The sequence below is a fragment of the Suricata suricatta genome, chromosome 9 (assembly GCF_006229205.1).
Source record: "Suricata suricatta isolate VVHF042 chromosome 9, meerkat_22Aug2017_6uvM2_HiC, whole genome shotgun sequence".
In the NCBI taxonomy this organism is placed as follows: domain Eukaryota; kingdom Metazoa; phylum Chordata; class Mammalia; order Carnivora; family Herpestidae; genus Suricata; species Suricata suricatta.
In genome coordinates this window covers 8,274,242-8,279,334 of record NC_043708.1, presented here as the reverse complement: position 1 = coordinate 8,279,334, position 5,093 = coordinate 8,274,242, and the positions used below count along the sequence as shown (strand labels likewise).

The window sequence follows — 5,093 nt, the reverse complement described above, 5'->3', positions numbered from 1 at the left end:
GTGCTTTCAAGGCAACAAAACACAGAGAAGAACCCAAAGTGCTGGAGTCTGCCAGAAAAACGCGATAAACAAGTACAGGAGAGAGAACATAATTTGGAGGCCAGTGTCCGAGCGCCATCATCCTAGGTTAACAGACAGTTCAAATGAGTTCACATACACGGAACCTGCGTGAAGAACAAAATGGTACTTGGTACACATGAAAGATATTATGGGGGGGGGGGGGGGGGGGCAAATGTTCTGGAGCAGAGGCAAGGAGCTCAAACAGGTGCCTGAACACTGTGCGGCCCCTGTAGGAGGACATCTAGATATAGGCTTAAACTCCTGCGGACACCACCACATGATCTTCACAAACCCAGGAAGGGGAAGGGGGGAAGGGGTGGAGAGTGGCGAGAAGGAACTCGCCGTGGTGACGAGGCACCTAGAACCCAGGCCTCAGGCCTCTACGGTCCGAGTCTCAGAACGGAATCGGGATCCTGCTGTGGCGTCCAGGCTTCTCATACAGAGAATCCGGCTTCACCTGCATCCCCACTGTCTGTTCCAGACGAAACGAACCCAATTTTCGGCACACCACGTCTCTTCGTTTCACCCAGAGGAGAGCAGGAACAGTGGAAGCGGGTCCGAACAAGGCTTTCCTTCTTGACTCGAGGCTGAGCCCACACGACGTGGGAAACAGAGATTAGAAAAGCAGCCACTCCCATGGCCGGAGCGGTATTTATAAAACCAGCTGTCTTGTCAGAGAGAGGTTAGGCATCCCAAAGGCATTTCTATCTGACTTTAGGGATTAGCAAACATTCTTGCAGGGGGCTGGGCACTGTCTCGGTTTCCCGCACTTTACCTTATTTTTGGGGTGGCTGGAAAATCCGGTTAATCCCAGGGTTACACGGATGCTCTAAAATTACTGGATACTAGCTAAGTGCTGCACAGAGGAAGGGCCCAGGTTCCGGCTCATGACTGCGGAACTCTGGGTCTCAGATGCTATTTTATTTTAGCTCAGGAATGTTTGGTGCTTCAACCCCCTATGCGTCCCAACAGTCACTTTTCTCATTTTAAAATGACCCTTCCAGAATGCTCTGGCCAGTTTGTACCAACACGTCTGTATCACCTGTCCTATGCACAGCGACACACCGTCTTTGCAAGAATGCAGCAGGGACTTTAAGACTTGGGAGTCGGAAACGCTGATCTGCTGAGCGTTCAAATAACCTATCGCTTTAGGCTCAACAATCCTGACTCTTCACTTAGGGCTGATAGATGGGAAGAAGCTCATTCAAACTTGTTAAGGCTTTTAACCATGGGTCCAATGCTGAATTTGTTTTTGGAGGGCTGGGTAGAAAGCAGACATTTTGCCAAATATAGTAAAACTTTATCTATAAATAACCACAGAGAGAAAAACATATTTAGGATGCCTGAGTCAGCATGTTTACACAGGGCGTGATTATTTAGCTTGTGGCCTAAATTACATTTCGTGGCCAAAACCCCAGGATTCAAATAACTTTCTGTGTCCTTCCCACCCCTGCCCAGCTTCTCACTAATGGTCACGTGGGAGACGTCACAAACTGATAAAGGTGACTGACTCCTGTCTTCGAAACACCCAAATACACTGGAGGAGAAAAGCAGACTTCCGACAACTGTTTATTTAAGAAGTATGTTTTTGTCATGTTCTCATCTTAGAAGATTTTTTTTGCTTTTCATTCCAGTATATTTAATGTATAGTTTCACATCAGGTTCAGGTCTCCAATATAGTGATTCAGTCATTAATAGAATTTCTAAAGAAAAAAGCTCAAAACCAAAATGCCAGATCATGAATGGGAGTTTGATGCTTTGGAAGAATATTTCTAAAAAAAAAAGTTTTTAATGTATTTTTGAGAGAGAGGGAGACAGAGCATGAGTGGGGGAGGGGCAGAGGAGAGAGAGAGAGAGAGAGAGAGAGAGAGAGAGAGAGAGAGAGAGAGAGGGTGCCGACTCTGAGCTGTCAGCACAGAGTCCAAGGTGGGACTTGAACTCGGGAATAATGAGATCATGACCTGAGCTGAAGTTGGGATACTCAACCAAGTGAGCCACCCAGGCGCCCCTGAAAGAAATACTTGGAATACCATCTTCTCCATTTCTTTAAATCACAATCTTTGGAGACAATACTCCAAGAGTGGTTTTTTTAATTTTTTTAAATGTTTACTTATTTATTTATTTATTTAGAGAGAGAGAACGTGAGCGGGGTAGGGGCACAGAGCGAGGGAGATGGAAAATCCCAAGCAGGCTCCGTGCCATCGGCACAGACCCGACGCGGGGCTCGAACCCACAAACCCCGAGATTGCATCCTGAGCTGAAATCAAGAGACAGACGCTCAACTGACTGAGCCGCCCAGGCGCCCTCAATGGTGGTTTAAAATCAAAGACAGAAAGGAAGAGGCTCAACACAAATAATAGTTCACATGTGGGGCTGCTTTATTAACAACTTCACATTGTTGTAATTTCTTTGGTTTAGAGACCTAACCCAAAGGTTCAGACTTGTCTTGCCCTTGACCATGCTATCGAAGCCGCCCCACCGAGCGTTCTGAATGAGCACAGACACGCTTTCTCATCCTTCGGTGTCAGCCCCGTTCTTACCCGCCACCTCACACAGCACCTCTGCTTACTGTGAGTTCCAAGCACACAGGCTGGGCATTTCTTCCTGCTCAGGGCTTACTTGGAACCTTCAAAGACAGCGGTGCTCTCAGTGAAACGTCTGACAGTAAGAAAGACAACTATGCTTCCAGGCCGATGGGGCACACTAGGTAAGAGAAGGGCTGCTCCCCGTTCCCGTTCCTGGATCCTCACAACAGAAGGCTGCGGAGTCTTCTTCCTGTTCCCGTCAACACAAAAACAGGGCAGACAGTTTAAAGAGGCAATGAGCAGTTTTAGCTTTATTTATTAAAAAAACAAAAACAAAAACCACCCAACTTACTAGAATATAAGCATGAGGGGGTTAAGAGGCACTTGGGACTCCCAAGGTTCGGTGATATGGGAAATAATACGTTCTCTACTGGTAAGTGCACTAGACCCTCGACTTCCTCAACAACGCTTAGCCTTCAGCACCGCGGCGTTTCCTATATTTCCTATTTTATATATCCTATATATTCCTATAATATATCCTATCATTTCTGTTCATGATGCTTGTTCCTCTGACTTACATGAATTCCATGAATCTGGGGAGGGGGAAAAATAAAAGATTCTTTAAGAAGAGGATCCACGTTGGGTCTCACAGTAGAAAACTATCACTGATCCACAACATCAGTAAGGATGAAATCGATACAGCACTGAGGAGCGCTTCTGAGTAGGACCTTGAGTTTCCTCTCAGTGAATTAGGGTTACTTGCTAAGGGCACGTCCTCCTTTTCTGATTTGAAATTTTTGAGAACCTCCAAAACATAAACAGGTCACCTCTAGAAACAACGTTTAAAATGCGTAAGGTTTTTTAAAAAAAAAAAAGACTGTAGCAGTACTCAGTGTCCAACAGAAACCACTCCGTCTGTTAAACAATATCTCGACTGCAGGGCTTCTCTTGCTGTTGGTCGATAGATAATGACATGGCGCCGCCATTATCGCCGTGGCAACAGGACCCAGGAACTATCAGAGGAAAATTGCACATAGAACGGCTGGATCTTGAGCAGTCATGCCTCAGCTTCCTCTGCGTATGCTTTCTCTGCAAGTCTGGTGTGCCCTCGGGTACCACCAACCCAGTGCGCCTCCAAGACTACAGAATCATGTCTCCGTTTCCCGCGGGTCCCGATCTTCCCGAATCGTTCCTTCCGCCAATATGAGCACCTGCCGCGTCTCAAGCCCTGTTCTGGGTACTGAGGATACAGCAGTGAATTAAATGCAGGGCTTGGGGCGGGGAATCAATAAACGAGCTAATGAATATATATCAAGGTGCGCTAAGTCCAATGGAGAACTGAGAAAGCAATGAGCCCGGGGAGGCTTTCTTTCCTCCTCCCGGTACCCCGCACACTGCTTTGTGCCTGCTTCTCGTTTCTCCCGCTGACAAGCTCTGGGCACCAAGTCTGGACATCCGGCGCTGGCACCGTGCCTGGCACGCAGCACTCGCCCAGAAGATGTTTGTCCAGCGAACCAATTCCCTCGTAGCTCCCCCGGCAACACATCTTACCTGGGCCTTAAGTCCAAATGACTTAAAGTGGGCTGCAAAGTCCACGAAGCCCCAAACCCCGAAGCGATACGCGCACAAGAGCACGTTACACAATTTAAAAAATTATTTTCGAGGAATAATGGCGCGCTCGAGGCGGGAGCCGTGGGACCGGACCGGGCCTCTGCTCCCACGCGGGTGGCGCGGCCGAGACACCACCGCGACACATGGCCCCCGGATTCGACGCGGACGCCTCGGCCACCAGGGCCTAGCCCGTCTCCGCTCCCACCACGATCGGCGGCGTTCCGCCGCGGCCGCACGGAGGTACCGACGTAGCTCACCTAGACTGGGAGTGGCGGACCCACGCCGGCTCTAGCCCCGCCGCCGCCCTTTAATGCAGAAACCTGGAGCTGGGATACCGTGTTGCCACGGCAACTCAACCACCGCCTCCACCGGAACCGGAACCTTCTTTTGGAAGTGACCTCTTCCCGGCGTTCCGCGGAACGGCGAAGCCCGCCCACTGTCTTCCGAGTCATCCGGGAGTATCCCAGCAGGCCCGTCTACCCTCCGGAGGGAAGTCGTCTTCCCCCTCGTTTCGCCTTTCCTCGCCTTGGAGCGTGCCCTGATGGACACTAGCTCTCTCCAATCAACTGACAAAGCGATTGCCAACGGCCAATAGAAAGGCTGTAGGATGAGGCTCTGACTTAAGGACCACCTCCAACCTGTCGGGGGCCGGCGGAGTCATACGATTGGTAGAATCGAGTAAGTGCGGGTTAGCGTTGTCCAATCACGAGGAGGAGTTCAGAACCGGCCCAATGAGAGCCTCCCGGGGGCGGGCCGGAATGCCGCGGCCCCGGGGAAGGCTCCCGGGGGTGAGCCGACGTCCCGGGCCGTCGAAGGCTCCGGCCAGCGTGCGGGCATGAGCGGGTCCCTGGGCCGGGTGGCGGTGGCTCTGCTCCGCTGGGGGCGCGGCGCAGGCAG

The 5,093-nt window shown here is 50.6% G+C and overlaps 1 protein-coding gene, 1 long non-coding RNA gene and 1 other non-coding gene across 3 annotated transcripts in view; 1 reads left to right on the top strand and 2 right to left on the bottom strand.

The window, feature by feature from the left end:
• Positions 1-2,416: 2,416 nt before the first annotated feature.
• On the bottom strand, positions 2,417-4,747 carry LOC115301929. Its single transcript, XR_003913360.1, has 2 exons — positions 4,454-4,747; positions 2,417-2,835 (listed from the first exon to the last, which is right to left on the bottom strand). It is a non-coding gene; the product is annotated as an uncharacterized LOC115301929 (long non-coding RNA).
• On the bottom strand, positions 3,461-3,734 carry LOC115303224. The gene has a single exon (XR_003913915.1).
• Positions 4,748-4,975: 228 nt separating the features above from the next.
• Positions 4,976-5,093, top strand: part of GLRX5 (glutaredoxin 5) — an 11,082-nt gene continuing 10,964 nt past the window's right edge. Inside the window, exon 1 of the mRNA XM_029951947.1 lies at positions 4,976-5,011. The gene's annotated coding sequence lies outside the window, so the exon portion shown is untranslated. The remainder of the gene's footprint in view (positions 5,012-5,093) is intronic.